This window comes from Macrobrachium nipponense, chromosome 31 (assembly GCF_015104395.2).
Source record: "Macrobrachium nipponense isolate FS-2020 chromosome 31, ASM1510439v2, whole genome shotgun sequence".
In the NCBI taxonomy this organism is placed as follows: domain Eukaryota; kingdom Metazoa; phylum Arthropoda; class Malacostraca; order Decapoda; family Palaemonidae; genus Macrobrachium; species Macrobrachium nipponense.
The window spans coordinates 4,492,985-4,506,383 of NC_061093.1; the positions used below are offsets into that span (position 1 = coordinate 4,492,985).

Here is a 13,399-nt window from a genome sequence, read left to right on the forward strand (position 1 = left end):
CCAGGCATCACCTAAGGGCATATATCCCACTATATATTTCACAAATATAACTTCTTTTGTCATCCACTGCTTGATAAGGGTGGGAGTCAGTCCACCGAAATAGTCTTTAGCTTTAAACCAGAGCATTTTAATGGCCCTTTTATACTTGAGACATATCCTGTTTTAACAAAAGAATTTATTTACATTGAAATCCATCATGAAATTTCCTTGCTTATTGGATTTTCTGACACAAGCCCAAGATGAAGCTGGCTTACCGTTGGTTTGAGAAAGACATGATAAAGTTTTTCACCCTGAAAAAACAGAAAAACTTCTTAAAAGAATGTCTGATGGAAAAAGTACTCCAGAAAATGCGCGGTTTCCACAAATGGATAACAACATCGGATCCTTTTCCACCATCTCACAGGATGTTCCTTGAAGAGAGGATCAAGAATACAAAGGACGACATCTACACGCACCGAAAAACCATCAGTCAGGCTCAGCACAACCTCCACCTCATCACTTCAGAGCCCACATATAAGCACCTATCCTCCATTTGTATCGACACAGCTGCTTGCAATAGTGTTATTCATTACAATAGGCTTCTTCGTAAATTTAACTCATTAATTGAATATAGTACTTGAAACTGTTTAGGGCAACAAAACAAAGTTATGAATCAATTCACCAGCCCCCTAACTAATAACCAATTCAGTCATAAACTTAGGTTTGTCATTTGCACTTAAAACTGATAATTAAAATAAACTCGACTTCTTAATAAAAATTGATAAATTCATCACTAACAAAAATTACAAGAAGAATGAATATGTCATAAGGGAATTCTTAACATCCTAACCACACACAACACGCATCCCTTGCCTAAAAGATTTATGATAGTTATAAACTCACTCTGCAAACTAGACGATATAATCACTAGATCAGATACAGACGGTAAAATTGTGTTCATGGACAAGAGTTTCTACCAAGAAAAGATCAGTGAAATTTTAAATGATACAACTACCTACGAGAAACTAACAAAAAACCCAAGCCATAATGTCCCAATAGATTTCTTCAGAGAAATCAGAAACACTAGTAAAAGTACGAAAAATAGAGAAATTTTAGAAAAATTTAAAGCAATCAATCCCAAATTGCCTTATTTCTATGGCCTCCCCAAAACTTACAATGATAACATCCGCTTCCGTCCAATAATCTCGTGTGCTGCAGTTTTTAACAACAGAATTTCAAAATGGTTAGCCAAGTTACTGTCCCCTTTTTATGAACTTCTTCCCGTAGTCATATAAAACATACAGAAGACGTTTGCAACTAATTTAGGTCGGCAAATATCCCCATACATAACATAAAACTTCTCAGCCTAAACGTAGACTCCCTTTCCACAAAAGAGCCCATAAAAGATGTATTAACGTTCCTAAAAAATAAACTTGAGCCATTTGCTGACCACATCCCAATAGAAATGAATAAAAAATGCAATTTGTAGGGCTCTGCATCACTAATAACGTCTTTTCCTTTGGTGATAACTTTTACCCTCAAAAATTCGAATGCAGTATGGGGAGTCTGCTCAGTCCTGTGTTAGCAAACTTATATATGGAGTATTTCAAAACAGTGACTATAAACCCTATCAAACCTGCAGACATGATTTGGCTTCATTATGTAGATGACATCTTAACATGCTGGAAAAGTGAGTGGGGTGATTTTGATGTCTTTCAACAAAAATTAAAGCTACATTAAAACGGGAAAACAATAGCCAAATCCCCTTTTTAAATGTCTTAATTATCAGAACTAATAATGACTACAAATTCACTGGCCTCAGGAAAGTGACATACGCACTTTCATACATGCATTTTTACAGCTAGCAAGTAACTTATTTTTTCGGGGCCAACCTAATTATTTCGTCTTCACTTATCCAAATACACTAGGGAAATCCTTAATTAATATTCAGCAGAGACCAGTTTCTAAAGACATTGGGGTTTATGAAATCCCCTGAAGGGATTGTGATAAGTCATAATATGGATTCACAGGTAAATCTCTCGGAAAGATTAACTCAACATAAACGCTCAGTTAGTTCAGCAATTTTCCATCATATAAATAACATGAACTATACCATGGATTGGAACTCATCCCAAATTTTATACAAGAACAGCTGTCAATACATATGTCAGATGGTATAATCTTCATTGATAAAACTAGATAAAAGGATTAACCTGTCCAATGGAGCCTAGGACTCTGACCATATTGACAATATCTTCCTTAAAGACAACAATGAAGTGGATTAAGGCAATTAACAGAACGTCTGCTTAGCGGTGACCCAAGATATCACTTAAGTGCATATCTCTCACTATATATTTTCGCCAATTCTGTCATTTGCTACTTGACAAGGGTGGAAGTTAGTCCACCAAAATATAGTCCTTAGCTTTAAACCAGAGTGTGTGTATTAATTAGCCTTTTATACTTGAGACGTATCCTGTTTTAAAAGAAGAATTTATTTATTTACATATATATATATATATATATATATATATATAGTATATATATATATATATATATATATATATGTGTGTGTGTGTGTGTGTGTGGTGTGTATGTATATATATGTGTGTGTGTGTCTCTGTGCGTTTGTGCGTGTGTTAGTGCATGCTTTGGTGGCACAGTCTTTCATTTTCTTCAAGTGCTAAACAACATGTGGCTTCCATAATTTACAGTCGCCTTGGTTATGAATAAATACAACAGTAATGTATCATATTTTAATTATCATTTCAAGTTTTCATGTATGTATGCATATGTGTGTGTGAATATATATTTATTATTATTTATTTTTTATTTATTTATTTATTTATGTATATATATATATATATATATATATATATATATATATATATATATATATATATATATTCTGTAGTATAGTAATGAATTATAACAAAATTAGTACTGAAAACCGTATCATCAATGTATTCTGTGTATATTTACAGGTTGCCGTGATATTCTCTCTCTCTCTCTCTCTCTCTACTATACATACACAGCATCCTTCAGTCTTTCCCTCCCTCGTTCTCCCATCCCAACTTCTCATCTCGCGGGATTACTTCGGAGCTTATCCCTGAAAGCGTGCCGCGGATACTGCCTCCCCGGTGGTGTAGTAAAGGGTCTTCTCGGATGCAGATGTTGGGCAAAATTGAACCACTGCTTCAAGAAGGAGACTTCGAATCCGGTATGCATAAGGTCGCCGATCAACTAACATCAATGACAAGTAGAAAATACGTAAAAGGCATAAAGATACCATAATAGAACGCATAAATATATTTTCATGAAAAAGTATGCATCCATACTGATGATCATATAAGTCTGAATATCAGCTTACATTAAAAACTATGCATGTACATACACACTTATGCATACACACATAAACACACGTAGACCACATACACACACATATATATATATTATAATTATATATATATATATATAGATTATCACTTAATGTCGAGGTCTCCTTCCCACTGGGAATAGCATATGCCCAAGGAGGATTTTAATTGTTAAATGCTACTATCAGGATATGTAGACATATATTTATATTATATATATAAATAATATATATAGTTATATATATATATAATATATATTTATATATATATATATAATATATGTCTACATATCCTGATAGTAGCATTTAACAATTAAAATCCTCCTTGGGCATATGCTATTCCCAGTGAAGGAGACCTCGACATTAAGTGATAATCTATATATAATAATATATATATATATATATATATATATATATATATATATTATATATATATATCGAGCTACAATGTCCTTTAATATCTCATTCGCTCTACCTCGGAATTAATATATTTTCATATATGCTTAACCGAAGGGGAATTTTTTCTCGATAATAGACTTGCCTGGACCGGGGCGCGAATATATGAATCACGGAAATGTGATATGACTTATATATATATATATATATATATATATATATATATATATATATCTATATATATATATATATATATATATATAACATACAGTAGATGCTCGTGACTTCATGATATGAGCGAATTTCTGCTTATTATTTTTCCTGTGGTATTCGCTTATATAAATCATTTGATGCACATAATGCAGATTTGTATCCCTCTCTATCTGTCGTGAGTGTTCCTGGAACCCCAAAATGTCCTCCTCTTTCTTCTTGAAATATAGATGTTCCTTCTATTCTGTAATTCAATCTAATTTATGTTTTTTAATAACTTCATGAAAATCTTAATTTTTCTATTCCTCACTATTGTCTGAGTCATTAAAATGTTTGCAAATTTGTTAGTCTATTTAGCCTTGTAAATGGGACTTACAGTGTAGAAACGTCGGCAATCGTAATGAAGCCACCTGATTTCGACATGATTATTCTTCTCCAACTTCGATTGCTTGATGAAGCTTATATATATATATATATATATATATATATATATATATATATATATATATATATATATATATATATATATCAAGATTTAATTCAGACTTTAAGCAGAAACCAAGGAAAGAAATAATCTTTAACCCTAAGTTTAATGCATCTATTTTTTACAAGTTGCTCCTTCCACTTGGAAATGAACCCATTCTCTCCCTTTTTCTTTTGAAAAGCTATCCTCTTCTCCCATTGGTGCTTGGAATTACCGCCTACAGAGCAACCTCTTTAAAAGGCCTTGGATCCAGGAGAGGAGCTCTTAGAAGACCACGGGACCTAGGCTAGGTCATACCACTGGCCCCTTACCAGATGCCGCTGCCCCCCCCCCCCCCCCCCCCCCCCCCCCCCCCCCCCCACCTCCTGGGCCTGAGTTTCCCATGCTTTGGGAAGCCCAAGTATATTTTTAAAGTCCATAGTATCCAGACTTAGAGAAGAAGACATCCTGCATCCTCACTAAAGGTACTGTACGGGAAATTCCATTTCAACCAGGGAATTGTTTTATCTTTGTCTGTATTTCATTTCATTTTCCAAGGCAACTTGTGCAGTGTTTCATTCCCCTTCGCCATCTGGGCTCAATTCTGTAATTACTCCCCTATTATACTAGTAATATTTCCCTGGTGAATTTAAGCCACGAAATAGTTCCTGCTGTGTAAATTTCCCAGTCATTTCATTTCCCCCCTGAGTGGCCTTTTGATTGAGAGAAAACAGTGAGTAAAGTTTCCCCACGTGTGCCCTGCCTTATGCCTTGCCCCCTCTACTTGCAGACAAACGCTGTGCCTGGCTGTGGTAGAACTTGGAAGTCCTTCGAAGCTTGCAAATTTTGCTCCGTTGCACAATTTTCCTAAACACGTGACCGGGCTGCTCCCCCACATGTTCAGGTAGACTGAGAGAAGTTCTCCTACCCTTGTGTTTCCTGGACCTCTGTAAATTTATGTAAATACAGTGCTTTTAAAACTAGAGTCCAGCTTTTATGTAAATTCCTCCCTCTTCAGTAACCCTGGCCTTATGCCTGGGAAGTTTAGTTTTCAACTTTTTTTTTTCTTGTTCAAACCCCTCGTCCTCTAGTCAAGGCCTAAATCTTCAATGTAAGTGTATTTTCTGGGAGGAGACGAAGTGGAATTTTGAATAATATATCAAGCAGTCGAAGTTGGAGGACAGTCATGTTTCTAAACTATAAGTCCCATTTTCAAGGCTAAAAAGACTAACAAATTTGCAAACATTAAAACGACTCAGACAAAAGACGAAAACAAGAAACTTACAATTGTCACAAAATTCTTAAAGCAGATAAATAAGATTGAAATACAGAATACAAGGATCACTTCCTATATTTCATGAAGAGACAGTCGAGTGACAACGAAGGGCAACTTGTGTTCCAGGAACACTCACGACAGGTATAGAGGCGTGGCAGAGGACTGGAAGTTTAACTGCAGGACAATCTGTTTAATAAATAACAACTCCAGAACCGTTAGAAGTCGGTCATATATTTATTTTTAAGCACAAAGTAGGCTTCCTCCCCGAGTAAGTGGAAAGAATGTCCAGGTACTGTTGGTTGTAACATCATGTTTAATGTCAAAGAACGATAGCTCTATGAGGATGGAGTGGCTATTAAATAAAGGGGTTTGCTGGCTTTTTTAAATCGATCACAACATAATGCTCAACCATTCAGAATAGTATCTTGGAATAATGAGGGCTGCAGAACAAAATAAAAAAAAACAATGTTGAGTAATTTCTTGTACAGTATGACTTTTGCACTGAATGAGGTCAAAACATCTTTGCCTGTGTATAAGAAATAAAATTAGTAACAAATTCTGAGCATATTTGTTGTAAAATTTACCGAGAACAAAGATGCAATAACATTTTTGGTTTTATACATTTTTTCTACTATTTCTTTGCACTTTTCTTTACAACATTACATTTATAACTGATATACTATCATAAAAGATAAGAACTAAAACCAGCAGCAACCCCTTAGCATAGTTATGAGCAAATTTACAAAAAGATGTCTTGTAAAACATAGAGGCACTACATCCTCCCTTGAAGTCAAGATTCCAGCTAAGCCCTGAGCCACCCAGTCTCTCATCTCAGCCATTCTAACAGTTACCATTAGTGAATTTATGGGTTACAGAAGTAATGACATCTATTCCCCCAAATCGATGGCGAGTAATATCGTTACAAACCTTGAGTGAATCCATCGTCCACCCAAAACATGTTATTGCTACTCATGTGAGCATATCCGTCCATTAAGGGTTAATGACTGACCATAAACCCATGATACCAATTCTCAACCACTACACATTAGACACCATTTAGAATCCATGCCTACAATGACTCAAGGTGAAAGTGGCCCCCTATATCTTCACCGCTGTCTGGCACATGGGGAAACAGGTCTGCATACCTGACATCCTGTCTCTCTTCCCAACCAGTAACCTCACACATGAAGATGCGGAAGATTGCACAACCTCAATTGCACCAAGTCGACTGTACATCAGGCACATCATCGCCAACGCTGCCGCTTCCACTGACAACCAAGCAACAGGACCCATTGTTGCATCTAAGGATCAAGAATACAACTGCCTCGTCCATTACATCTCCAAGCTTTCCCACCAACCACTACAACCTCCATGCCTCTGCCCTCTCGTGTTGAAAGCTACAGGATAGCCTTTACATGGATGAAGAGTTAGTGCTATATGAGTCCCGTTCATCATCCCTGAGTAAAGCAAAAATCCTAGATACTCAGAATAGGGAAACAGTACTGATATTGAGTACATCACCAGACATGAACTTGGCTATGTTCAGAATACCCAGATCCTAGGAATGTATCGCAGGCTTAGGTACCCAGAACCAAGACATGTAGAAAATACTGAATCAGACATAAATTATGTTTGAGTATATACATATCCATAACTGTGAGATGTAACAGAGATTCAAGATACACAGACTCCAGTAATGTAACACAGATATTAGACACTTGGAAGCAGGTTCTAAATACCCAGAACTTATGAATATGCCATTTACGGGTGATACCCAAAATCTGGAAATGTATCACCACTACTAAACACCAAGATAAATTAGAGTATGTACTTGATTAGTTATACTTATTCAACACTCAAAGAATATGTAACAGATCAGAAATATTCAGAATCTGGGACTGTAACAAAAACTAAACCCCCAGAAATCTGAATATTCACTTGGCTATGTTCTGAGTACTCAGAACCTAGGGCTGCAGCACAGATTCTCGGTATTCAGAATCTGGTAATGCAGCACAGATACTAGACACCTAGAAACCTAGACATGTACCTGGCTTGTTCTCCATATCCAGAACCTTGGAATGTACCACAAATCATGGATACCGCAACCTCTGAATGTAGCAGATATAAACACCTAGAAATCCAGGCATATTGTCTTCAGCTGGCTACATTTATCTTCCTACGAATTCTGGAATGTAACAGATGCTAGGCACCCTGAATCCGTATTATCTCTCTCTCTCTCTCTCTCTCTCTCTCTCTCTCTCTCTCTCTCTCTAGTCCGTTCTCGATCTCTCTCTCGTCCCTCTCTCTCTCTCTCTCTCTCTCTCGTCCCAATAAACAAATAAAAAATAAATAAATAAATAAATAAATAAATAAATAAAATAAGATAATTGAAGCGTGTATTGTCAAAATTTAGTGGTTGGTAAAGAGTTTCTTTTGCTTACAAGAAATAAATTAACTAGATCATTATATTAATCATTATCAGACTACCAAGTATTGGAAATATTGCAAAACTTTCCCCCACCCCCTTCTCTCTCTCTCTCTCTCTCTCTCTCTCTCAGATATATCCCATATACCATCATTAAAGAAAGAAATATGCAAAGACAAAAGAAGAAGGTAGTAATATTTCATAACAATAATTCCTAAACGATTTTGGCATGGTCGCAAAATGAACGGCTGCAGTTCCCGTGGATGTATAGGATTCCAGTAAGGGCAATAAAGTTGTCAATAAACCGTCAATACATGAGAACAAGGTACATTCACAAAAATTTGGAAATACAGAAATACAGGCAGTCTGGATGACATTACCGGTGGGATCTAAACAACGGCTGGATAAAGGGTCTAGGACTGTATGCTTAAGTGAAGAGAAAATAAAACTGAAGGAAGATTGCAATTAAGTAATACTGCTGAAGAAAGATAAAATCATGAATGAAACGGTGCAGAGGAAACAAAAAATAATCATGAATAAAGCGAAGGAAAAACGACACTACGACACAAATGTGAGTGAGAGAATAAGAAAAACATGACCATGGGAAGAAAAAACTATAACAGAGGAAAGATATAAAAACAGACAATATGAATAATAAGATAGAAAACCGTAATGTGGCGGTAGAGAAATAAAAACACACATAGAGTATGACTGGAAAGTACATAAAAAAAAAAAACAATCAATACAACGACATAAGGAAAAAGTTTCATAATTGTGCATTTAGATGATGGAATTGCTAATCATTTTACAAAAATAAAACGTATGTTTTACCTTCATCTTTATATTGAGAGAGAGTTTATGATTAAGTATCATAACACATCTGTTAATAACATATAGTTGAAGTAAAAGAATTATCAGCAGAGTTAATATTAGAATCCCCCTTTCCCCAATTTAAGAAGACAAATACATGGCGATATCGAGAGAGAGAGAGAGAGAGAAGAGAGAGAGAGAGAGAGAGTACAAGTAATATTCGTATGAAAGTTATAAAACCGGGCACGCAGTCCTCGTTCACCGATACATGTTTTATATGCAGACATTTGAGCATGTGTCTCCCACAGGACAGGTTTCATTTTTTTACCAGGGGGGAGAGAGGGGTTACCGGGAGTGAAGGAGGGATTTGGTGGAAGGGAGGGGGTAGGAGAACTAAAGGGGGGGGGGGGCAAGGTGCACGGGGTGTGTGACAAAACGCTGTGAGAGGAATCCAGAGCATTTGACAAATGGCCCTCCAGAGAAGGTCAGAGTGCGTGCGCTTGCTTGCTTGCTTACATGTTGGCGTCATTTATTTGTGGCTACCAGAAGTTGGGCTTTTCAATACAAGAAGAATATGATACTTTTTATCTCGATTTACTTACGTCGCGGACGTGACGCAGCGAGGGCTGCAGCAGGGGGACGTACCATAACAGTCCATTTTTTCAGTGGAAAACCTAAAAAGTTGTAACTTTCGTATCTGGTTGCACTGAAGTTGCACAAATCTGCATTACATTAGGTTCACTTTATTGAATCCATATTGTGTGTGCATATATATATATATATATATATATGATATAATATATATATATATATATATATATATATATATTGTCACAAATATAAGCCGCTCTCGTCGTTCTGGCCTCTTAGCATAGGGTTCAGATTGCAATCAATTAGGGGGTAGTGACCCATACCCGACGGTATGGCGAGTGAAGCGGTAATTGTTGTGAGAAGGGTCAGGTAGTGGTCTTAGGGGATTCCTAGAGGAATATGCATACTAGTAGTCGCTCTAATACGTTTGACCTATCACCCAGGCCCTGTGCTCTCTTCTGCTGGTTCTTAATTGCTTTTTCGGAATTGTGTGCGACCACTGCTGGATTCTCACAACTTCCGTAGCTTGCAGCCTTAGAGGACCAACAACATTCAACAACCAGCCGAGCCATTTTATAGACATAATATCTGCTCCTTTGAACATTATCCGTCTATTTAGAGATGTTACATCCATCCTTTTGAACCCTCATCCATCCAAGACTTCATATTCATTCATTTCAAACAGTCCAAGTCCTTATGAACTCTTTATCTCTGGTCAATTCGAACCATCCGAAGTCCTTACTTGACTGCCTGAATCTGCTCATCGAGAACACCCTGGAGACAGGGCTCTCTCCCCGCCCCAGTGATTCGTTTAGCACAAAGCTTAAGTGTTATTCAGACATATTAAATTCAGTCCTCCCAAACCTTTGAATCTTATTCAGGCATATCGAACCTTGAGTCTTATTCCAGCATATCGAACCTTGAGTCTTATTCCAGATCTACTGAATCTGTTCCTTCCAACAGCCTTGATTCACTTATTGCAAGCAATTTGAGTGTTTTCAGACAGCCCAAATCTTTCCAGACACCCTGAGTCTTCCGAGACACACGCTGAACTGATTCACTTGGAGCAAGCAATTTGAGTCTTTTCAGACAGCCTAAGTCTTTCCAGACTCCTTTAGTCTTCCGAGACATCTGAGCTGTTTTCACTGGAAAATTTGAGTCGTTTCAGACACCTGAGTCTTTTCAGACACCCTAGGTCTTCCGAAACACCTTGAGTCTTTCAGACAATCTTAAATTTCAAGGAGCCATCACAGTTATTCCTTTCAACCAGTTAGGTCACTCAGATCACAATTAGACTTAGTGCCAGTGCCACCATCACTGACCATTTCCCTGTGACGTAAGTCTTTACCGTTATATCCACGGGGCCACACCCATACAAGAATAATCTCAAAATGACTACCACATCCCAGCAAAATAACTACCAGATCCCAGATGATTTGAAGTACTACCTGGCCACTGGCAAGAAAGTGGGGCTAGCATGACAAGCCCTGCAGGAGTGGGTCCAAGTCTTTGCTGCTCACTCACTGTCGCGATTCTCCAAATTTCCAGTAAGTCGTCTTAGAGTTCTGATTTCAGTAGGTCTGGGTCTTCCAAACCTCCTGGTGCCCATAAGAACCCAACCAACGCTACTGCGTATGGTAGCGAAGGATGGTGCAAAGGACATGTCCAAGAAATTTTTATTTCCCGTTCATCATGATCTGATCTACATATGGAACTTCCGCAGTTTTTCCTCTTGGCATCTGCCCCCTAATAATTTCCTTATCATTTGCTTCTTAATTTGAATAATCTTCCAATAATGGTTTTAATTGCCACACCAAAATTAATGCCCGCATAACAGCATTATAGATCGAACTACGCTTATGTAGTATATTACTTTCGTAATCAATTTTAGTTTATTTAAGTTCCACATGTTACAGTTCAGCCTTCTCATTATTTGAATTGCCTTCTTATATTCTTTCATACAATTTCTATTCAAGACAATCTCCTTTCGATATCACTGTCGTAAATATATATTAATCCTTCTTCGTCTGGAATTATCTCATCCCTCTGCACATATTCTATCTTCATTACTTCAGGGTTTTTCTCTCTCTTTATTTAGATTTGTAGAGCGCCTCCTCTCTAGATATGTGATGTATTCTAATAAATAATCCTTGTAATTATAGTTGTCTGATTCAAACACAATGCATAACTTACGAATAAAATAATAACTTGTACTAGTTTTTTTTTTTAATCTGACGAAAATGCACCTAGAAGTAGTTGGTGCCAGAATGATGATTCGGCAACTGCAACATGTCCAAATAACATCATTATATTTTTTATAATTACTGGGTGATTCGAATGCAAGATGACTCATAGCATTTCTTTATAATGCTACAGAGTTGAGAGATTACATATCAAATGTGTTCGAAGGTTGCTGAAGTCAACGATTTGACAAGGGTATCGGATAAACACGATTTCATGCAGAATGTTCTATAATTTCCATTTACTTCAATTCAAATTAGAACAAATTACGCTAAATACTAGATGAAGCATGGAAGTATCAACATTTTCAAAAGACTAGCTTCTACTCAAAACGTGGAATTTACCCAAATAACGGCGTGAAACCTCGGGTAGAACATTTAACGTAATGCCCACTTTTGGTGTGGGTGACCACTACCAGTTTAGTTGGCTCTATTTCTGTTGACTGATGTTGTTCTGTGTTCTCAGGTCACTGTGACATTTTGCTTTTTGTTTTTCCATATATTTACATCCTTCACTTAATAGTTCTCTTGTTTTCCTATTATCCTCTCTTTTTTCTCTGTCTTTTCTAAGAGACACTAATGATATATATCATTTCAGGTACAACCATACAGGAAGAACCGTTTCTGACATTGACCCGAATCCTGCTCTTCTCAACTGCAGCGCTTATTTGGATTATGAACGTAATGTAATATTCAGCATGAAATCTATTATTATATATATATATATATATATAGTATATATATATATATATATATATATATATATATATATATATATATATATACATATATATATACAATATATAATATATATATATATATATATATATATATATATATATATATATATATGTGTATGTATGTGTGTGTGTGTGTGTATGAGAGAGAGAGAGAGAGAGAGAGGAGATAGAGAGAGAGAAGAAAGAGAGAGAGAGAGAGAGAGAGAGAGCTTATAATCCCCAACCGTCCATGTTACAGAGAAAACCTCTATTTTTCCGCAAATATGGAAGAGCAGAGCAACATAGGCCTAGTGAGTTTCCCAAACTGAAAACTGTTTTGTCACATCCAAGTCATATACAAGAAATTTCTTTTTTATAGTACCTATATTGTGTAATCTTATGTTAATGTGTAATCCGAATCACATAATTTTTTCATCAAATTTGTATTGCTGTCAATTAAAGGAATACACTAGGCACAAAGCCAATACAATATGGGATTTACATTTTAGACGATTGTACTGTTGCAAGTTGAATTGTTACGACTTATATAAGTTTTTTTGACTTGACTACTAGCTCAAACTTATTAAGCCTAATATGCATTTTTGTCCTGATTTTATCGTTAAAGCCTTGACCCTTATTGTTTTAGTTCGTGTGTCTTTGAAAAGAGCCGCAGCAACTACTGAACTGCAGATATAACCAACCCAATTAACGAAACACTTCTTTCAACACTTACTGTGTTTTAAATTTAGGTAGAGGTAAATATTACACTGTAAAGCAACGCACATATCTGAATTAATTTCCTCCTGAACAGACTCACCGGTTGCGTAGAAAAAAAGTGCATCTAATACGAAATCACAATGAAGAAAAAACTTCTCTATATTCTCTGAGAACATCACGCGCAGTAAATACAGTACAGCAAT

General features: G+C 36.4%; 1 protein-coding gene across 2 annotated transcripts in view; it reads right to left on the reverse strand.

Annotated features, from left to right (window-relative positions):
* LOC135206608 (discoidin domain-containing receptor 2-like) overlaps window positions 1–13,399 on the reverse strand; it is a 1,678,822-nt gene that overhangs the window by 1,067,283 nt on the left and 598,140 nt on the right. The window lies entirely within an intron of this gene.